Source organism: Canis lupus, chromosome 22, assembly GCF_003254725.2.
Source record: "Canis lupus dingo isolate Sandy chromosome 22, ASM325472v2, whole genome shotgun sequence".
In the NCBI taxonomy this organism is placed as follows: domain Eukaryota; kingdom Metazoa; phylum Chordata; class Mammalia; order Carnivora; family Canidae; genus Canis; species Canis lupus.
In genome coordinates, this window is record NC_064264.1 from 11589994 (window position 1) to 11613912 (window position 23919).

The following is a 23919-nucleotide window of genomic DNA, read 5'->3' on the forward strand; positions in this document are numbered from 1 at the left end:
GAGGAGATAAGAAATGGTTTGATCAGATATTATGGAAAATGGAGAAAAACCTTATCAGAACAGAGAATTGGTGAGCCGGGTAAATGGCCCTATTGAGCTCAGAGAACATTAATTTATAGAGGCAATTTTCTGAGGATTTTGTGATTTTCTCCAGTTGGATTCAACTGCCCAGGTATAGGAACAAAGAAATCAGTCTGTTGGATTGCTTCAGCTTTGGTTTGTTAGGTGGGTTCCAAAATGGAAATTGAAAATGGAATTGAAAATATTAACAAAGATGTGGTTGAAGAAATTAATCAGAGTGTATAGGCTTACAAGGAAGAAAGTAAAGCTGACATATAAGATAGACAGTATATCACAGAAGTGAATCCAAATTAACCTGATTGAATAAAAATAATGCTTGTTTTGGATACACTTACTCCCCTTGGTCTATTTCTAGAAACATTAGAAAATTAGGGAATACTGAAGACACATGTATGCCTTCTCTATCAATTTCTTTGATTTGTTTAGTCATGTTCTTCCTAATGTCCTTCTGATGAGAGAATGTGAGTACATATTTACAAAAAGCATCATGACATATTTTCTAAACTATTAGTTCCTTTTCCCTGGATCACTAATCAATGCTATATTGTCCTTAGATCTTCCTTCAGCAAGTTTCTTGTGTGACACTTTTAATCTGGCGTTCAAGCTCATGTAACCAAGAATACATATTAAGGGGTAACATAATTTTAGAAAATCATTACCCCCTTGATCGACAAAATCTCATAACTTTAAATCAGATTAATGTCACTTCTGACATTTCTTTGTGAGATCAAATGTATTTTGGTCATTTATTCTCATTCAGTATATATTCTTACTCTCCTATAAACCCTTGCTGAAGTTTAGTTGATTAAGGTAGTGATTCAGAACTCACTGTAAGACACAGGTAAGTGTTGGAGGCTTCACATAAGATCCTTAAATTGGCTTGCACAGCAGTGGGAAGCTTGCTAGGACAGGACTCAGCTTACTGTGCGGCTGAGAAATGGTGCAAGAACAGAGGATTTTACTAACATTGCCCTTCAAAATCCTTACCAAGGTGTTAAATTACTACTTCTAAGGAAGTACCTTTGCTGTTGTACAGGCAATATCTTCAGATTGTGATCTGTCCTTCTGATTCCTGTGATGTTATTATACATTAACCAAACCAATTCTGATTTTATTTGCACGCTCTTGCACAGATTCCATCCCACCAGTATAAACAGAGAAGCCTAATGAAAACTGTATGATTTACTCTGGAGTTGAAAATATCCTCGCCCTCACATTTTGTATCTTCATCCTTCTTACAGATTATGAAATATTCAGTATTTTTATCCTGAGACACATTGCTCTTAACATATTTGGCACAGAAGGTTATCTTTAAAATCCCCTCTAAATCTCCCAAATTAATGTTCTGTGTAGTGAGCACCTGCCAGCTTTGATACAGTTATGGGATTAGACATTTTTGAATGATTTTTGACTCTGAAGGTTGTTTGCATGCTGTTACCAAATCTGGCTGTGTTTCAGCTCCAGTATCTTCTGTTTCATAAAGGATTTTCTGTGAACCTAATAAATGTTTTCATCTAATTTTATAATTATCATACCTAGGAAGTGCCTTTATTAGAGCTCGACACTTTCCTGCATATAAACTGTGGCCCCTGTAATTGACTTTAACCAAGTAAGTACTAATCCACAGTATTTCCTTGGAGGTGGGCTTGGTGGCTGGGGATGCTCTTTATTAAACCTCTTTTTCTCAAATAAAATAAATAAAAGTTTATTTAACTTCTATATATCAAAGTAGATGTCATAATGAGACAAAGTTAATTCAGCATCCATATGCTGTAACAGGTTATAATAATATTATTAAATGGGGAACTAAAACTGTTCAGAGAGAAAAATGTTAAGAAAAAAACACTAAGTCTGATGACAACAATACATTGTGTGTAACTTGCACATCACCATTCAAAGACTCTCAGGCCCATGTAGGCATATGGCTCATTCATCTTGCTCTATTTCCTAAACTAATGAAAGAATGTATTTTACTTTCTGAGACAAATTTTATCTCAAATAATCTGTATAAATTCGTTTCATGGGGTTTCTGGATCCTCTTGTAACATGGAAGAATTGTTCATCTGAAGACGAGTGCTCTCACAGTCAATCTGCATAATATTTTCTTAATAAACATTGAATATATTGAAATGAATATGTATGTTATATGATAACCAAAGAAAAAAAGAAAAAACTCATTTAGCTCCTTGTAAAAAAGCTAACATTAAAATATATGTAAGTAGAAATTGAGAATGAACATTAAAATTTTATTTGTAGACTCTATTTCTTGTATATCTAAAAAATATATTCAAAAATATTCCCAACTCCTTTATCAAAGCAGGTGGTTAGACCAGAGAGAGTATATCTCTCTCACATCTCCATTTAACTTAGTGGGACTAATTTCCCCCAATTTTATTTCATCAAGATTCCATTATCTTTAACTTATGGCAACAAGTTTTTAGTTTTGATTCTTAAACTATGGATACTGAGCTCTCCTCAAAATTGGTACCTGCAATTGAAGCTACCATATATGGAGTAAGTAAAATAACTAATTAAAATTTAATAAAACCAATGTCGTAAATTCAAGTAGGGTATCCCTGAATATCTGGGACAAATAAGTGAACTGGCAATTGCACTATAATCTACAATAAACAATGAGTATAATGGGGGTAAATAATGTGATGCTATTAGAGCATAAGAGATTTTCAACCCACGGTACAGGGATCAGAGGCAGATTAGTGAGGAGGTGGAGTCTTTGCTGAATTCTGTAGTAGTTGTCCAGGTGAGGGGCGGCCAATTCTGATCAATAGAACACGCCGAATGATCACATGACAAGAAAATCAGCTTTGTGCAACAAGATAGTTCGTAGATGCACCTTTCATTGAGATGGGAATCGATACACGGTAGCATGAAAAGTGTGTGAATTTCCTTAAACTATTTTAGCCTGTAAACATTTAGAATGTGGGAATCATTGGGTCTCAAATCCCATGATGCTACATCTGAACTAGAAAAAGAAATGACTGCAAAGTAATATTTGTTACCAACATACCCATTTAAATTAACGATGTGTTGTTGTTTTCCCATCATACCAATTTCTTCCCTGCCCCTCACGGAACAGTTATCTCAATCTGTATTTATTTTGCTCACGCTACTTCCTAGAAATGATCACCCCTTCTGAACTTGTGCAAAATGATGCATATGCATACACACGGTTCCTGTTAGACTCGAGTCCAGTTCTAATGCAGCCATTAACGAATCTTCAATTCTCACAGGTGAGAGCTTTGTTCCCCCCAACCCCACTCTTCTATTTCTCTCTTGCCTAGTGAAAGAGGACAGCATTTGAGCCATGCTACCACTCCATAGGTGATGCTAGACTCTGATGACACAGAGTAGAAAACCAAAAAACCTCACTCTCCCACATGGTTCCTTTTGGCCATGAGGTGTGCCATGAGGGGTCCATCCAAGTCGCTGGAGAGCTTTCCAGAACTCTCATGCTTCAAGCCCCAGGCCTGGGAATGTCTGTTAAGAAATAGGGTGGAAATTTGAAAATAAATAAATAAATAAATAAAAGTTCTCCAAGTTATGTTAATGTATTCTCCTTCAGTTAAGCTCCTTCTAACAGTTTAAGAGCCACTGGTTCTGAGCTGCAGAAACATTTGGAGAGCTACGCGTCAAGGGTCATAAACTTAGACGGTAAATAAGAAGGAGAAACCACAATTTGGAGTAAACATTCAAAGGTCATAATCTAACATTTATTTTTGGATCAAAGTGTAGTAGGGACTCATTAGAAGTCTGCAAAGAAAGAGGCAACATGAATAGCCATTTTAGGGACGTGGTGTAAAATGTCATAAGCAAAGAGAAAGCTATAGTTTTGAAAGCTTATTATAAGGCAGAGATGGACCTCACCCTGGGGAAAATGCTGTCAAGTCAGGAACTTTACAATACCATAGTAGGTATATGAAAATAGTAGGAGATGAGTTTGTTTCCAAAAAGATTTGAATTTGAAGCCCGGTCCCTTTGTTTATATGCCGTGTGACCATGAACTAACTACTTTCCTACTCTGAGCTTGCCTTATAACAGGTTAGACATATTTAAATACACGTCACAATACTAAAATCAGATCATGCATATTCAAGAAATGGGAGTTTTTGTTAAAAGCTTTATTTTCAATATCCTGTGAAAAATAACAATAGGGCCATACTAGGAACATTGGACGATAGAAAAGTCATAAAGGGTATGCTTCATTTTGCACAACTTAAAATCTCTATGTGGGGACTCAACACAGACAAAACATCTAATCCTGTTTTTAAAATATGTTGAAATACGCAGTGCTCTCAGGTGTCACTGCCAGCACCAAAGCCATACAAACAATTATTTCAGGTATGGATCATGGTGGAAAAGGATGGGCAGTGAAGGCAGATGGTCTCTGGTTCAGATCCCAGACTCCCAGCTTAGTGGTTGTGTGGCCAGATGCAAAACGCTTCTTCTCTTTGCACTTGGTTTTCTCCCCAGTGGAGAAGGGAAGATGCTCCTTTTCGGATTGCTATAGGTTATAGAGAAGTCAAATACTTAATCTTTCCTGTCTACTCTATTCCCACCTAAGTTTAGCCCTTATTTTCTTTCAAATTATTTATTATAAGACACTTTCTTTTTTTTTTTCCATGAGAGATACAGAGAGAGAGAGAGAGAGGCAGAGACACAGGCAGAGGGAGAAGCAGACTCCCCACAAGGAGCCTGATGTGGGACTCAATCCCAGGACCCCAGGATCCCACCTTGAGCCAAAGGCAGATGCTCAACTGCTGAGCCACCCAGACATGCCTACAAAACACTTTCTAATTAGTCTCTCCAAACCTCTAGTTTTATGTCCATTTGCTTCTTCCTATACCTATGTATTGAGTAACTACTACATGCCTGGCACTGTTTAGGTACAGAGGATACAGAAGTTGCTCTATCTTTTTGTTGTTGGGGCAGCCAGTCTAGCAGAGGAGACACAGCAAGCACATAAGCAAATGTGAAGTACATGGATGTACAGTATCTAGTCTAGGATGATAAGAGTGATAAATACAAATTGAGCAGGGTAGGAGGATTGAAAGTTAGAAGTTACCATGGAGTGATTATTTATAATAAAGTTAGGGGAATTGGAACAGACACTTGAGAGAAGTGAGGAAGTGAGCCATGCTTAATTCCAGGGAGCCAGTGTTCCCTCCAGCAGGAATAGCAGGACAGCATGTATGTGTGCTCTGGGTGCTAAAGGAGCAGTGTGGGTGGAGCAGAATTTTTGAGAGGGGATGGGGGAACAAATGACAAAGATCAGGAGATAATAGGGACTAGACCTGGAGTCTTAAAGGCCAGAAGAAGGATTTTGGCTTTTACTCTGAGTTGAGAAGCCACTGCAAAGTATTAATTAGAGAAATGACACCATCCAGCCTCTACTTTAGAAAAACAAAAAACAAAAAAACAAACAAACAAACAAAAAAAAAACACCAGTCTATGCTGTTTTTAAATGAAATGTTTCTAGCTTCCTTTCCAAGATACAACATCAATGAAGCTTCTTTCTTACTCATAACCCAACAGTACCTCATCCTCCCAGCCCACTGGTTTCAGCTTCTTTGTAGTAGTGGCAATTGTGTCAGTGGTGATAGTGGTCAGAATAACAGTTCCCACTCCATGACCACTAGCCCTATTGATCTCTTGATCTACAGAGTTTTTGGTCTTTCACAAATGTCATTCTTCTGGAGAATCCTCTATTTCTAATGGAATATCCATTTTCATCTCAATAGACACTGATTGTTCTTCTACACAATAGTTTTGGAAATCCTGTTCTGCAGAGTTAAGATAAAACTCTTGGCATTCATCCTGTTTTCGTTCCTTTTGTTTTTCTCCCAGGGGATGGACTTCTTTTTATCCAGATCCTATAACTAAGTTCTTTCGTTCTTCAAATTGCTCAAATTCTACTCTATCTAGGAAGAGTTACTTGATTTTTCTTCTTGAAAGTAATCACTTTCTCTTGTGATCTCCCATGATACAGATTCATACACTTTTTTTTTTTTTAGCTTAGTCTTACATCCTCTATGGGGGTTAAATTCATGACCCTGAAATCAACAGTTGCATGGTCTACTGACTGAGCCAGCCAGGTGCCCCTTGTACCTTTTTATATGCCACTTAATACTGGTTATATTCTGTCCTGCACAAGATCATCCACATCTTATTTCTAGAGCAAGGATCCATAGGGGAAGGCTGTGTGCCTAATTCATCTTTATTCCTAATACAGTGTCTTAAACTCAACAGGAAAGAGATGACTATGTCAACAGTCAGTTAAGTCTTAATGTGATCATATCTATTCTGATTGTGTTTATCATTTATCTCCATGATTCAGTTGTAACCTCTTTTAAGTAAGAACGTACATTTGTCCCTTTCATATGTTCCTCATGTGCTCCATGTGGACATCTGTTGCTTTCCTTCAAGTCTTCAAAAGTTTATCAACTGAATAGTCAATTAATCCTCCAGGATGGAGAAATTTGCCAGCGCATTAAAAGATTTAAATCATCCCTAGAGCTCCATGCTGAAAGAGAGACTTCTTAGTTTCCAAATGTTTGTGGAATGCCTCGTGCACTGAAGAGAGAGAGCCAGATAGTGAGAACAGGTTCAAAGGCGTTCTCCAGTGGCTCTCTAAAAAGCTGAGATGCCACAATTGGGGTCAGAAACCTTAATCTTTGCTATCAGAGTTTTTATTGCTCTGGCGTGTTTTGATGCACTCCAGAGGGAACTGTCATCTTGCTTATTCCACAGGTTGGGAAACAGGCTTGTAGAGAGTATGTTGAAATAAGAGAAAGAGGTGAAATGAAATCTTGATTTTATTCAGTCTTAGAATATCATATGAAAGTGTAATACCTGGATTATTCAATTTTAGAGGTGTAGGTAAGTTGCAGAAAAAATCAATTAATTATGATATATAAATATATTTTTAGCTTTGATATTTTTACATTTCGTGTACAAACTAATGCTGTGTATCAAATAAGTTTAGCATAAAACTAAATAAAGGGAAGCCCCAGTGGCTCAGAGGTTTAGCACCACCTTCAGCCCAGGGTGTGATCCTGGAGACCTGGGATGGAGTCCCAGGTCAGGCTCCCTGCATGGAACCTGCTTCTCCCTCTGCCTCTGTCTCTGCCTCTCTCTCCTTCTGTGTCTCTCATGAATTAGTAAATAAAAAAATATTTTAAAAAAATAAATAAATAAAACTAAATAAATACAAAGTAACGTTTTCCTAAGACATTACATCAAATAATTAAGAACAAAACCTACATCTCCATAATGAAGTTACTGCCAACCTGCAAATAAACACAGGTAAATGATAATGAAAATGAAAATGAAAATGAAAAATGTCAGTTCGTGGTTTAGGTAGACCACAGCCTAATCATTTTATGTACAAATATTAGCTTTACTATTTAAGTCATACATTACTATAGTCTTATTATTTGCTCATCTACTGCCATACATCTCCACTTGACCACTTAAGCCTTGTTTGAGATTCAGCCAAAGGGATGCTAAATGATTCACTGTCAGGTTTCCTGCATCCAGGAAAAAGTCAAAAGGTGGGATAGAAGGCAGATGTAAATTTGGAAAAGATTGAGAGATTCAAGAGTTCAGTCTAGATCATGGAAGTAAGAGCACAGATGAGAAAGGAAAATTTATTCAAAGATGCTTAGAGCAAGTGAGAATGATGCAATTTTTGGTCCAAGTGGTAAAATTATATGTCCTAGCAATGTCGGTCTGCCAAAATATTAGAAGTTTAGAAGTACTGTACTTTTTTTCTCCTTTAGAATCATTTGGGTTTACAATTCCATTAAGAGAATCATTTGGGTTTACAATTCCAATAAGAGAAAAATAGGAGTTTATTGAAAATTTGAATGGCGTAACTTAGTTCTTTTATAATCTAAGGGAGATAGCAATGATTTTTTTGGAGCAGAAAGAAAGGATAAAATGTATTTCATTTGATGGAAGTAAACTTAGAAAGGAATAACTTTACTAGAGTTATAAGAGAGAAGAAATTGGCTTATACTTAGCACAGAAAATAATGGGAGTATTAAAATACTTTTTTTTTTAAGAGAATGAAGGAAACACTAAATCTCTTTGAATACTTACCTTTGGATTTATTTATCTGATCTATAATGAGGCTTCATCTTGAACTTGTTTCTCCTAATCTGGTAGTCTTTTTTCACTTAACATGCTGGTATCTTGTTATCTATAATTCATTAAACTACTGCTGTGTAAATATTAACTAACTTTTTTTGAAAGCCCTAGAAAACAGAAATAATTCTTCCTTATAATAAAATTCATTGGCTGCTGCTTTTTACTTTTTTCCTACTGTGTTCTTTCAGTTCTGAAAAAAATTAAATAAATACATAAATAAAGTGCCAGCGTATCTCAGGGTAATGTGGGAAGAATAAAAGACAACTGAACGCTCTGCTTTTTCTTGTCCCTTGTATGAAATGCAAATTTGTCCCATTTATCCTTGTAATTTTAGAAGACTAAATGTTACTTCGGTATTCCCCATTGAAACTTTTTATAAAATAGCTTTTTTTTTTCTTAATATTATGGTTTAGAGATTTGCATCTGGTTCTAGAAAGGCAGCATGACATTCATCTTGCATTCTTTAAGGTTTAGGGTACTCCTAATTTAAAAGGAGACTGAAGTAAGGTAGAAACAGGGGTATCGATATTTTTTAAATTTTTCTAACTTGGCAATTATTCAATAATGGTTATTCCCTTATCTGTAATTTTGAAATAAAATAGGAAAAGAAAATAAGTTTAAAAATAATTTAAAATGATGTGTTACTGGAAATTATTTTTTGTCAGTAATATAAATACATTCTTTACACTAAGTTAGGTTTTTATCAGATAAGACAGGCACTTTTTTTTTTTATCTCAGCAGTAACCAGACAATTGTTATCTACAGCAGTAACAATTGTCTGGCCTTGAAATAAATTCATGGTAACTACAGAGCATTACAGATGATTGCATATTCCTAGGGTTGGATGTGAGTCCTGGGCTGGAGAAGCTTAGATTAGAAACATTTCTCCAGAAGTGCGAGAGTGCAAAGTGGGAGGATTCGAGTCTTCATAGGTTGTGCTGGTTTAACGTGAAGGCTTTTTCATCCTGAGCTTATGAAACTGTGTACTAAGAATTGAAATTTCTTGAAATGTAAGGAGGCTAGGTTGGTTATGAGATTTTGAGCCTATGAAAGTTCAGATAAATATAGGAGATAAGTTCAAGCCAGCCAATAACAGATACATACTTAATGATTGAGCTTCTCTTTAGGCAAAGTCCTGTGCAAGGTGCTGGAGACCATCACAGATGAATGGACCATTTTCCTTCTTAGAAAGCTTTAAAATTGTTGAGGGAGACAACTCGGAAGGCATCAAAACCCAAAAGAGGGTGCATAGTAAAGATGCACTTAAAAGGCATATACAATCCATTTTTGCATATAAGCAGTCTTAAACAATATATCATTCAGTAGCGTCTTCTGAAGTAAAAGGAATGTCAAGTATAATTCTAAACACCTAGAATTTTAACTTTAAATTCTTTTTTTGTGTGTATGGAATAAAAAAAAAAAAAACTGCCCTCTAGATTTTTAACATCCTATCATTTTTTAGTGTTGTCCTTATCATCATCCATTTGTTTCCCCTTCTATTTACTAGGCTTCTCTGATTCTCAAGTCCCTACAGGAAAAATGAGGAGATGATTATGCTATTTGTAACACTTCGACAGTGACAGGGTAACTAATGGCACGAAAGAGTTAATTAATCGTGTTCTCTGATGTGCCTTCTGATTTCGAAAGTGTTGTTTCGGATTTAATTATTTCCCATTATGTGATTTCATTCATTTAGGGAATAAGTTGAGAAGACTCATGCTTAAAATCTATTTACATAGACATGTATGAAGGGAAAAAAACAACGCAAGAAAGGGCCTGATTAAGCACAAAAGAAATAATGAAGACCATTGAGAACAAAGACTTCCAAACCTTTCGCATCATGGAATCTTTTCAAATACCTATCACATCATCTGTGAAAATTGTAAGTAGAAATTCCTTCGCTTGTATCCAGAAATATGGACAGACTTCAGATAGAAATAGAATAAATTGAGTGAGTTGGAGAGCTAACTCTCTCACTCCTCTCTCATCTTGTATGACAAGGGACAATGATCTTTTATACCTTGTCATACAAGAGCTTTTAAATGATCTTATAGCAGATCATTTTAATTTCTCTCTCTCTCTCTATTCACCACTATAACATTTGGTATTTTATGTGGTTCAGTTTCAAACAACCTCTATGTAGGGAAAAGGCTAAAGGCATTTTACTGGAGAAGCACAGGTGGTCTTTATGCTTTCATTCGCTAGCTTTCAGGGAATCCTAAATTCTGTTGAAAAGCATTTTACGATGAGGGGTGCTCTTTGGGAAATAAGTTTTCTTGAGGGACACAGCTGATTTTGAAAAAAAATATTATTTAGCCCATAAAATTAAGTATAGATCAAGTGTTATGCCAACAATGGATCTACCCTCTGCGGGTTTTTTTGTTTGTTTTTGGTTTTGGTTTTTTTTTTTTTTTTTTTTTTGCTATGAAGTCTTTAATTCTGTGTTTCATGTGTCTAAACCCAGAGAGACACATTGGGCCAGAATATCAGTTATCATTTGCAGTTAGTGTGATTTTAAAAGAGAGTCAAGAAAATCAAATTCTTTAGAATGTGCATGTAATTTTATTTTATTTTTTTAAGATTTTATTTATTTATTCATGAGAGACCCAGAGAGACAGAGACAACGGCAGAGGGAGAAGCAGGCTCCCCATGAAGAGCCCAATGTGACACTTGATCCCAGGACCATGGGATTACGCCCTGAGCCAAAGGCAGATGCTCAACCACTAAACCACCAGACATCCCTGTACATGTAATTTTAGACTAAAACAATTTTACTCACTTTCATCGTCTACCTTGTTAAATGTGTTAGGGCACAATTAACTTTTGAATTCTTCAACATTTTAAATGTTTATTCAGAAGGCAAAATATGATCAATAAAGGTTTGTTTTACTTTGAAACCAGAATGTTTGGCTGCTGCTTCTTCTTCTTCTTTTTTTTTTTTTTTTACTTTTTATTTAAATTTCCATTAGTTAACTAACAGTGTAATATTAGTTTCAGGTATTCAGTATAGTGATTTAACACTTCCATATGTCACCCGGTGCTCATCACAACAAGTGCACTCCTTAATCCCCAATCATCAATTTCACTCATTCCTCTGACCACCACCCCTCTGGTAACCATCAACTTATTCTCTATTGTTAAGAGTCTGTTTCTTGGTTTGTCTCTCTCTTTCTCCCTCTCTCTCCTTTCCCCTTTGCTTGTTTGTTTTGTTTCCTAACTTCCACACAGGAGTGCAGTCATAATGGTATTTGAATGGCTTTAAATCTCAGCTATTCCATGTTCTGTAAATTCAGGCAATTATTTTTTTTAAGATTTTATTTATTTACTCATGTAGACAGAGAGAGAGAGAGAGAGAGAGGCAGAGACATAGGCAGAGGGAGAAGCAGGCTCCGTGCCAGGAGCCCTATGTGGGCCTCAATCCCAGGTCTCCATGATCACACCCTGGGCCAAAGGCAGGCGCTGAACTGCTGAGCCACCCAGGGATCCCCGAACTCAGGCAATTATCCTAAATATCTGTGATTCAGCTCTGTGCCTGAAAAAAAGATATTGGAAAGAATAATAATAATACCTATCTCACACTTTGAAGATGAAATTAGTGTGATTGTGTGTGAGCAAGAAAGAGAAAATACATGTATATGTGTATCAGTATATTTGAGGGAGACAGAGAATGAGAAAAAGAATTTACAAGAATACAGACACAGAATGAGCTCTAATTTTCATTGAAACTCTGTAAAAAAAAAAAAAAAAAAAGCCCTAAAAACAAACAAACAAACAAAACAAAAAGCCCTGCTTTTTTTAAAAAAAATGCAAATTAAATACACGAATTGATATTGGCAGTCATTCTCTAAAAGAGGCTTATTCTGGTCATTTTAGTAATCTAATAATGTAATCTCTCATTCTATAAATTTATAAGAATCTTTTTATCCTTTCCTACCAGAAATATGTTGAAGGATCTACATTATGTTTATATGGACATATACATAAACATATACATACTATTATTCTTTTTACAAAAATGAAGCCCTTTCTGGCATAAACCTGTATATTGATACCTATATCTACTAATATCCACATTTCAATATCTCTATACATATTTTTCCTACTGCTGGATAACAAATTACCACATGTTTATCAGTTTAAATGTAACACGTTATCACAATGTGTAGATCAGGAGTCTATGCATGGCTTAGATGAGCCCTCTGCTCCCGGGAGTAAACAAGGTGCTGATGGGGGCTAGGGTCTCATGTGACACTCAAGATTGTCTTTCAAGCTCGTGTACTTGTTAGTAGAATTCAGTCCTTGCTGCTAGATATCTCATGGTGGCTTGTTTCTTCAAGACTGACAAGAAAGTCTGATTTTTGATCTTTTCACCCTCTTTTAAGGGTTTTGCCTGATTAAGTCAGGCCCACCAGGGATAATCCTTTGATTGTGTTAAAGTCAATTAATCAGGGATTTGACTTACATCGAAAATTTTTTTCAGCTTTGCCATCTGATGTATCATAATCATGGCAGTAATAGCCCATCACCTTTGCCCATATGATATTGGTTATCAGTAATTGAAAGTTTCTACCTACACTCATGGGGAATGGGATTATACGAGGTCGTGGATCATTGAGGATCTTAGAATTATGCCTACCAGAACTTTTCCGCCACCTGGATTAGCATATTTGAACTTCTTGTTGCTTCACTGGTTATTGAGTTTGTCACTCTGTTCTGACTCAGCTTTCTTCTTTCTTTTCCAATTTTGATTTAGGCTTTAAAAAAAAAAAGATTTTATTTATCGACTCATTTATTCATTCATTCATTTATTTGAGAGAGAGAGATAAAGACAGAGAGCAAGTGTAGGGTGTAGGGCGACGGGGTGAGGAGCAGAGGGAAAGGAACAAGCAGACTCCTTGCTGAGCATGGATCCCCACCAGGAGCCAATCCCACAACCTGAGACCACCACCTGAGCCAAAATCAAGAGTCAGATGCTTAACTGACTGAGTGACCTGAGCATCCCTGACTTAGGCTTTTGAACGAACATATAAAAATGGGATCCCTGGGTGGCGCAGCAGTTTGGCACCTGCCTTTGGCCCAGGGCGCGATCCTGGAGACCCGGGATCGAATCCCATGACGGGCTCCCTGCATGGAGCCTGCTTCTTCCTCTGCCTGTCTCTCTTTCTCTCTCTTTCTCTCTCTCTCTGTGACTATCATGAATAAATAAATAAAATCTTTAAAAAATAATAATAAATAAATAAAATTACATAAGTAAGAATCCTATTATAACATATGTGCACCATATGAAATGTTTGAAATGTTAGGCAAGACTCAGCTATGTGTGTCTGTTTTACATGTGCTTATCATGGAGTAGAAGTCGTACAGTAACATGTAAAAGTAAAACAGATTATGTCACTTTCATATTAGATAATTTTAACAATGATTGTAAACTTTTGGTGCTTTTTGTCTGACTTTTTTGGTAAATAATGAAATCAGTTGTGAGGTATTATTAGTGATTTAATTACTTAGAGGCAAGCATTTGTTGCTATCCTCTCAAGCATCTAGACCAGTTTAATTGAAGAATATATTCAGTTTTCAATGAGTCCTGATAAAAAGAAATACCATTTGAAACTACTTATCTCTGTGAATCAGATTTCTCAAAACTGCAGTTCAAACAAGACCTAGAAATGTCTGACCTATCAGCAACAATAGTTCGCGAACGCTAGGTCCCTGACGTGGCCATTATTTTCTAGTTATATTATTCACTACAAGGATTATAAGTATAACCTTAAAGGTAAATATATGATCATAAGATTTGGCATATATCAACGGCAGGGGCAGTGAATGAGATGTATATTTTGAATGAGATATCAGTTGATTAAAGGGTCTATTGCTTTAAAAATGTTTGAAAGCCATAAAAGAGTTTGAACAATGATAGTATTAGAAAGACAGGATCCATAGCTAGTAAACAAATCTAGGAAAGTCAGGGGTTCTCATCAAATAATAATTAAATTCAAATATCTCTTTGATGGGACTTATGAAAGCTATTTTATAATCTGACCATGTCCATCCAATCAGATAAAAGGACTACTGATATCATCTTACTCCAGCTAAGGGCTTCATGGCACAATTAAGGCCCTGTTGGTACTCATGCTCTCCTACAATGATGTATGATCACGTATCTTGTGTAGCTGAGTAATCCATATATCTAAATAAATAACTCTCCTACCACCAAGATCAGACTGTATGCATTTTATCAGGCAAGGTCAGGTCTTTCAGCTGTAGTTTCCAGTCAGCATAGGGTTTGTGATATGATTTTCCAAACACAGCAAATCACTTAGTATATGCTTCATAAGTGACAAATACTCCTGCCCTGGAACAGAGCCAGTAAAGCACCTACATCTAAACATCCTAAAGTTGTTAGGTTTCTTACTGTGCTTCTGTTTTTCAGTCTTATTGAAGCACACTAAATCACACACATTTAGAGAGTACAGTTTGATCAGGCTTGACCTATGTACATTCCACAACCAAGAACACAAATATATCTAGCAGCCTCAAAAATTTTCTTGAACCCTTGGTAATAGCTCAACCCACCTCCTCACAGAGCTACTGATCTATTTTCTTTCATCATAAATATTAATGATTAACATTTCTGGACATTTATATAAATGAATCATAGCATATGTGCTTTTTCCGTGCCCAGCTTCTTTCACTCAGCTGCTTATTTTAAGATTCATCCACATTGTGGTAAGCATCAATAGTTCATTCCTCTTTATTGCTGAGTGGTACTCCACTGAATGGATATAAAACATGTTTTACTATTTTTTAGGATATATCTTATAGATATATTTTAATGTAAACATCCAGAAAGCTACCTGATTATTTTGTAATGGATGCAGAGTATTAAATAGCATGAAGATACCCATTGTAATCCCTTGGTGCTGCAATAAACTTATTAGTACACAAATCTTTGGTGCATGTGGACATTTCCATAGAACAAATGTCAGGGGGTGGATGGGTTATCTCAAATGGTATGCCCAATTGAATTTAGATAGATCATGTAATACGACTTCAAAAAAAAAAACGTGTACTATAAAAAATTCTGTATGTACTCTTGTCTCTAAAGGAATAATAACCAGAGTTTTAATAGTCATGCAAATGCATTCATGACACTGTATGGCATGGGATCAAATGAAATGCAATCCGAAGGATGAGACAGGGGAGTATTTTCTTTCTTTTAAAAAGATTGAAGTGGAAGCTCTAATGAAATACAATGGAACTCTAGCACAGTGATGATCAATAGCAATTATGTTTATAAAATGGCCCTAAAGTACTAAGAAGTTCTCTCAAGTGTCTTCTGAATATTCAAAGGCATTTAATAATAATTTAACTTAGTTTTAATATTCATTGCATTTCAAATATTTTTAGAATTCTTTTGGAATTTTATTATTTAAAATAATTGACTCACGAGACTTTCTGGTTAATCTCTTGCCGTTGGTCAACAGCCAACTGTTTGGAAAAAAAGATAGAAAAAAAAAAAGCAAACAAATAATATGAGAGGTTTTTCAATTTGGCTATATTTTACCAAGTTGGGACTATTTGATTTTGGGTGATTTCTTGTACTGTTTTTTCTAGTCTCATGAACCAATACAACTGCATAAGGTCAAAGTCAGATTTATTTAAATTACTTGGGTTAGTCAAACTTATTTGTCCATCTAGTGAAATAATTGTTTTTGACACACTTTTTTTTTTTTAATTTGAGACAGAAAGGGAGAGCAAGTGGGGCGGGGGGAGCAGAGGGAGAGGGAGAAGCAGACTCCTCATCACACATGGGGCCAGACGGGGGGCTCCATCCCGCAACCCTGAGGTCCCTCACTGGGCTGAAACCAAGAGTGTGTCACTTAACCGACTGAGCCATCCAACATATTCTTAGTAATTCTTCCTATGTGTTTTTTATTAGGCCTATCTCTGTCTCTATCTCTTTGTATCTATCTCTGAATCTCTGTCTCTCTGTCTCTCTCTCTCTCTCTCTGTCTTTCTCTCACACACGTTAGGACCATGTGTTAGTCCTCTGTCCAGTGGATGAGTATTCTAAGACTTTTGTTTAGTCCAATGGGGTTGACAATGTCCCACCCCTCTTTGAAAACAAAATGACATCCTAATTAAAACTCCAGAATAAAAAAAGCATTCACTTCTTATATTTCTCTTTTTCTGTTGATACAGGAAAGAGACAGTTTTCCAGTATACTATCCTCTGTAGCATTTGGGTGGGCAAGCAATCAGTGGTCTTTGTTTTGTATTTTTTGACAGCAAGGCATTATATGGGGGAGATAGACTCCATTCTAATTCCTTACCCTTTCTCCAAGTTTTATAACTAAATAACCTTTTTAAATAAAATATTGCAACAGTCCTGCATTTTGAGGATGAAAGTGCTGTTTTCTAAAAGGTCAATTCAATCTGGGAAATGTTTTCGGTTTAGACAATACATTATACACTGCAGAAACCCGTGGCAATTTTCAGCACCACTAACAACGGGAAGTAAACTTCAGTCATTCACAGTAAGATGGCAATGTGGTGACATTTGAAGCCTGGACGTGGCTTCTTACATTCATTGTAGGTGACTGATGCTCTGTGGCAGAGGCCTTTTCCAACGGCAGATGAATTCTAGATATAAATGAAAAAAGATGATCAGAACAATTTACAAAATGAGTGAGACCCCATCATCTGAGTGACAATATTCTTCCTTTACAGCAGGCAAGGATTAAAATACATCAAATTAATAAATCCCTAGGAAACCAATAATCTCACATTTGCTGAACAATTGTATCTTCTAGTAGTTATTATCTTTGAATTACAGTGAGCCACTATCTTTGTTTCATTTTCCAGATATATGTCCTTGTCCATCAAAAACTATGGCAGTTGTACTACACAGCTAGGCAATAAATTTATGAAACATCTCTCTGAAGTGCATGCTTGTTTCATAATCCTGATTCCATATCTTTATTTACTTCAAAATATATGGAACTGTCAGCATGAGGGTCAGAAGATTACAGCACTTTCTTTGTTTCTTTGCTAGTGTTTTTTATTTAACTTGAAAAATAAGCTGCAGCACCAAGGGAGTGATGAAATAAAGGATATATAGAGTCACAATGGCATAAAAACGGTAAACACACAACTGCAGATAAACCGTAAGAAAGATCATTGTATCAAATCATAAAAAAAAAAAAACATGTTTACTTCAGTAACTCACACAAAGAACTCATAGAGGTAACTCACACACCACTTTTTTTAAATTCATAGAAAATAGGAAATGATATATAAGAGCTTTAACATGAACAGACAAAGCTTTCTCTTTTTTCTCATGGTATTGCCTGGCTTCGATCTTAAGACATTGTGAATAGGATTCTCTTTGATATTTGGTGATGGCCTAATTTAGCATTTAATCTACCTGGGCTTAGAAACAGCAACACTCATAAATTAGCACATCACTTAAATAACATGAAAAAATTATCAATAACTAAGTAGGCAATTTTAAATTCAGGAGCAATTCCTTGTGAAACCAACAGAAGTGGGCATACAGATGGGCACCAACAACACATTCTTACTATAGAGTGCTTTGATTTGGAACTACTTACCATTTTAGAGTTCAAAATATCCTTTAGCTTAATTCTACCAATTAAGAAAGCAGGCTTTTTTTTTAATCTTCTTGACATATATGATATTGCATGAATTAAATATGTTGAAATCAATTTTATTACATGGTAAATTTCCCGAGGTGATGGAAACATATCAACTCTACACTGCTATGATTAATTTCTATAAATATTTGATGGAGTGTGTGTGGGGGGGGGAGACCGGGGAATATTTGTTATTGTTTTATGTCATTTGATTTTTAAAATACTGCTGTCATTATCCATAATTTACTAATACACAATTATGACTTCTGATTTTTCATCCAATCTGTATACATCCAAATCTGTGTAACATTTTGCCAATCTTTGATTCATCTATACAATTTTTAAAAGATACTGGCTTTTACAATTTGCCAAGGATTTCCATAACAAGAGTAAATACATTAAACATCCTTCAGGCTCCTCTGATAATTTATCAGCATTTCCCTAGGACCGAGGAGAGTTATTCAATTTCTTGGAGCCTTGGTTTGTAAAGAGTCTGGTTCACAACCTTATTATCTGGTTTCACCACTTACATTATGTTCCGCGTCTTTGGGGAAGCTATGTTGGGCATTCAATACACTTAGAGGTGAGTATAATTTTCATTCACAAGCAAAGCACAAATACGAAATGCCTGGAGGCTCTTTGTTCTCCATACTTAGAACTAAGTAAAGTGTTCAGAGAGTCTTAAGAGACTTTCAGGTCAAAGCTTCACTGATAATATTTTCTGAGCAAAATGCAATTGGTTTAGGAGCAGTTACCACTGCTACTAATTAATAATGACCTTTTGCTCCATTTTTTTTTTTTCTAATCGGTTATATTATTCTCCGGAGCTTAGTCCTACCATTTTAACGTTCCTAGTTTGCAATGGTCTCAATGTTTGTGTACTCCCAAAATTTATGTTAAAATCTAATACCCAAGGTGAGGATGTCAGAAGGTGGAGCTTTTGGGAAGTGATTAGATCATGAGAGTCCAGCCCTCATGAATGGTATTAGTATCCTTTTTAAAGAGGCTCTCCTTATTAAAGAAAAGGTCCCTTGCCCCTTCTATCACCTAAGAACACAAGAATTCTGCAACCTGGAAGAGGTCCCTCACTAGGCCATGCTGGTGCTCTGAGCTTGGGTTTTCAGCTTTCAGAACTGTGAGAAATAAATTTCTGCTATTGATAAGCTATTCTGTTACTTTGTTGTAGCAGCCTGAACAGACTAAGACAGTTGGATAACTAACTAGCATTTGAGACATAATGAAATGCAAAGAAAACTAATGACTCTTACTTCCCCTCCCCTATGTCCATCTCCTATCTCCTGACCTTTCACAATCTCAGTAAGTGGCATCACCTTTATTTACCAGATCATTTTTATTCTGCCCTTTGTCTCATATCCCATACCCAGTTCAACAGTATATTCTTTGGAATTTATTTCCAAAATAGGTCTTAAATTTTATTGTTACCACTGTCCTGTTCAAGACACCACCATCTCTCTTCTAAATGTCTGCAATGGTCTCCTGACTGGTTTCCCTTTGTCCATTCTTGCTCTCTTCTGGTCCCTCTGCTCTGTCTGTAGATTAAACCCTACCATGCCATCCTTCAATTTAAAACTCTCTAGCAGATCTTCATTATTACGAAAATAAAATCCAAAGCATTTATGGTGCCAAGTATCTCTTTTACCTCTCTCCTCCATCTCCCATTCACTGTATTCTGGCCATGGGGCCTCTTTTGTGCTTACACACATGGAGTAGGGCCCCCCTTACAGGACATTTGTAATTGTTGTCCTTTTTAGAGCAGCTTTAGAATTCACTCTCTCACATTACATTTCATCTTATTAGCATATATCTGCACTTAGTGCTATGTCTTATTAGACTATTTAAAAGATATGTAAACTCCTTGAAATCATCTATCACACTCTACATTGTTTATATAAAACTTAGAAGATGTTGAGTAAATATTTGTTGACTGAATGATTAACTCACAAAATTCATCTTGGGGCCATTTGGGAAAAGAAACATTGTCTTTCAAAACATTGCACGTGTTCTATTTCGGGAAACTAATAGATTTAAGGGAAAGCCTATTGAATTGAGAAATGTATTATGTTGGCAGAGTTGCATATACATCTCTATAGAAAAACTACTTTGTAATAAAAGGAACCAAAAGTATTAAATTGTTAATTCCACTCTCAAAATTATATTACTGTTTGCAGCAATGCATTTGAGTTTTTAAAATAATAAACATAGTAAAATATCTTGTTCAGTAGAAAATAAGTGTTTTCTTATGGAATATGTTAAATTGAACAAACAGGAAAACCATCTTTATGTCTTGCATCTGGGCTAAAGAATATATTGACACTTGTAACTTGTATAAGCTATTGTTTTGGTTTTGGTGGGGTTTTTTTTGGGGGGGAGGATTTTATTTATTTATTCATGAGAGACACAGAGAGAGGCAGAGACATAGGCAGAGGGAGAAGCAAGTTCCCTGTAGGGAGCCTAATGTAGACTCGATCCCAGGACCCCAGGATCATGACCTGAGCCAAAGGCAGATGCTCAACCACTGAGCCACCCAGGCGTCCCAAACCATTGTTTTTTAATTTCCGATTTTGTCAATAACATGATTAACCATACAGTCTTAAGTTAATGCTGGATCAACACTTATCTATTTAAACTTGCTAGTTTTTAAAAAATAAAGAATATTGCTACTGAAGGAAATATTTCCAAAGAAAAAAATACAATTATTATATAAATGTATCAGCACAAAAGGGTGTGCCTTGGCTCTTGGCACCTACATAATAAAGAATTAGAGATCTCTGCCCAGAGCAAAAGTAGAAGACAGTTTTATTAAAGACAGGATACTCTCAAGGTGGGAAAATGGACAGGCCCAGAGGTGGATCTTTTCCTTTTATGTGAGTGGGGGTCTTGTGTCATGGACAGGTTGGTCTCTAATGGAGGCAGCTTCCAATCTTTTGGGGGAGTCCTCCTACAAGTTGGGAGGGGGACTTTTTGACCCTACACAGTTTGTACAGGAATCATCATGGTAGCCTTCTTCCATGGTGCGGGGGGGAAGGGCTATGACCTCAAGCAATGATTATAGTGAGTGTAGGGGTTACCCTGAGACAGAGGTGGAAAAGGAGAAAGCATACTCTGGACCTGTGGCTATTGTCCTGTTAGCCCCAGTGTCTTGGAAGCCACAAGGTCAGAATGTTATAAGTCACAAAGTCAGGGTGTTGTGCTCTCAGGCTTCTGATGAGATACCTATACATCACCATCCTTGCTTCCAGCTGGTGTCTAACCACCTACTTTACTGTCCCCCCCTCAAGAATTTAGGACTCTATAATCTCCCTGGTCAAGAGATGAAGGTTTCTTAGGACTTTCCTTCCACTGCTCATACCTAGCTTCTTCTACCTAACAAACATAGTATATACTAGATAAAATGCATTGTTGAATTTTGTGCCTAAGATATCTATTTCTCATAACTTCATTATGAATCTCTTTTGAAGCATAACTTTTTTGCTTATCTTCACGAAATTTTTCATTTATCTCTAAAGCAAATCATGCTATACTGAGGATTTTAAGATGGGCAATATGATGAGAATATCTAATCCATGTTTATAACACCATATGTATAATACCATATATGTATTGCATATAGACAGTACGTCTATCACATATACAATGGTATTATGTAGGTAAATAATATGTATAAAAATCTTTCTACATAGAAGAATAACTGAACTCAAAACACACTAATCTCTGTACTGAAATGAAGCATTTCATTTTAACATAAATAAAAATCATACTTAAGGAGAAAGTTCCAGCTAGATGAATTTAAAGTGCTGAATATGTTCAATTCAAAATAATATCTGGATTTGAGCCTAAAGCATTTTCAGCAGATCACATATTGGACAAAATTCTATAATCACCATACCAATGCTTCTTGGTATTTTGTTCATCTAAGAGGGGGTGACATATATTGATAGTGTCTATCAAATTGTCACCATTAACCAAATAATTAAATTCGATCGTATTTTTGTTTTTAAAAATTTCTGCTAGCTAACCCATTATTATTTAGTAGCCATATAAGAAGTGTTAATCATAAGCTATATTGTTTCTCATACTGTCAGCTCAAAACCTGTTTCTGTTATAAAATAATCCAGACATTTTCCTTTACCCGATGAAGCCTTACCCTGACCTCACCCTAAGCCTCAGGTCACTTTCTGAATTTGCTACTTTTTGCTTTGAGGACTCTGTGACAATGAGCTAGTGAAGGGTTTCAATTGTCCATTATAGAAACTGACATCAACCTTTACTCAGCAGCTACCAGTTTTTTTTATTAGACAAGTTGAGTACCAACCGATTTGGCCATTCATCTGTCTTGACCTTAGGAATCCCATGATCTATTAGACATTGCCACAGAACTCTGTAGCTGTAGACACTGATTGCTCTTGTGGTTTTAATGCCTATTATAGTATAGCAATTATGTCCCTTTTGTCTCTAATAGGAATTCTAGGGAGTTTGTGTTTTGTTTTCTAACATCTATGAAAGGTAACTCCAGCTTACTAAGGTCACTTACCACAGTGCTTCTCAAAAATGCCAGTTCCTCTATTCCCTCTGTTGGTACAATTGATATGAGATTTCTGCAGGGAGATGGTCTGATCCTTCACAAGAGAACCTACTTATATGGCACATTTTGGGATCTTTCATAAAAAATCAATTCTGATTCTGATATATATATTTTTTTCTGATATATATTTTTTCTGATATATATATATATATATATATATATATATATATATATATATATCTTGATATAAGCTATTTGCCCAACATGGGGCTTGAACTCATGACCCCAGAGATCAAGAGTTACATGCTCTACTGACCAAACCAGTCAAGCACCCCCAATTCTAACAATCTTATATTCTTGAGACTCCCTATACATCTTATAACTTGCCAAAAATATCTGGATCTCTCTCCTAACTCACTATGGCTCATTGTCCCTCTGAGGTTTCAGAGAGCCATCCAACAAAATCTTGAGACCAATTTAGGTCCCCATGCTAAAACTCTAATTTCTGAATCGTGTTTACATGCTCCCAAATTTGTAAAACTTCTATCAAGACTTAAATTCTTTGTGACTTGGTAAAACATCCTGTGATCCAATACCAAATATATTTACAGGGTTACTAACATTACCTTTTGGTTAGGTCCTGAAATTCTTTCAGCATGTGGGCTATTCCTCTCAGAGCTCCGGTTCTGCAAAGACTTTGCTGTGGTTACCAAGCTGGAAACACTAGGGGTAAAAATTTAGAATCCAAAGAGAACAAGAATCTCCAGTAAGGGTACGCCTTTAGGAGAAAAGAGGCCACTCTGCTCACTCAAAGTGAAGAGGACTGTTCTTCCTGGCCAGGAAGATTCAGATGATGTAAGGAGCACATGAGTTTCAGGCTCAGCCAGTCAAATATTCCTACATAGAAGATAGAAATCTCCAGGATCTTTTTTTTTTTTCCTAGTAGAGCCCTGACTTAGACAGTGGAGGCTTTTCAAAGCTATATATTCCGTTTCCTTTGAGGCTCTTTGTAGCTGTGTAAATAATGGGTTCAATTTTAAGCAGTTTGGCCTGTGCTTGCAAGAAATGAGTTTCTCCTTCAGAATTGCCCGTTTTCACAGAATATCTTCCTTAGCAGTTGGCTTTCCTGACCATCATATTCTTTTTCAAAACCTCCTAATACTGTCATAAGAATAGAGCACAATTTATAAATAACCATTGTCTCCATATCATTTAATCACCACAGTTACCTTTCATGATGCTTCCTCTGTCACCTGCAACTCATTGCAATTAACCTCAGGCAAAAGCATAGTAATTATGATGTCACTGCATGTCAGGTCTTATCACAACCTCACTGACCACCAGCAATTAAGTCTTTATTGCCATTGCATTGGTGGGCAGTCTAACTTCGATATGGTTCTATGTCAGCAATTATCATCAGTGCTAAGTAGAATCTCTCATTATCATAAACAGAGAAGCCTGAGAATGGGAG

At 36.1% G+C, this 23919-nt stretch overlaps 1 long non-coding RNA gene across 3 annotated transcripts; it reads right to left on the reverse strand.

The window, feature by feature from the left end:
- Positions 1–2713: 2713 nt before the first annotated feature.
- LOC112678806 (uncharacterized) lies at positions 2714–23777 on the reverse strand. Of its 3 annotated transcripts, none has more exons than XR_003147883.2 (5): positions 23075–23671; positions 16835–16892; positions 15698–15738; positions 12887–13004; positions 2714–3579 (listed from the first exon to the last, which is right to left on the reverse strand). It is a non-coding gene; the product is annotated as an uncharacterized LOC112678806 (long non-coding RNA). The 3 variants fall into 3 exon arrangements; XR_003147884.3 differs by lacking the exons at positions 2714–3579; positions 23075–23671 and adding exons at positions 11582–11782; positions 23678–23777; XR_003147882.3 differs by lacking the exon at positions 2714–3579 and adding an exon at positions 11582–11782.
- Positions 23778–23919: the final 142 nt, after the last annotated feature.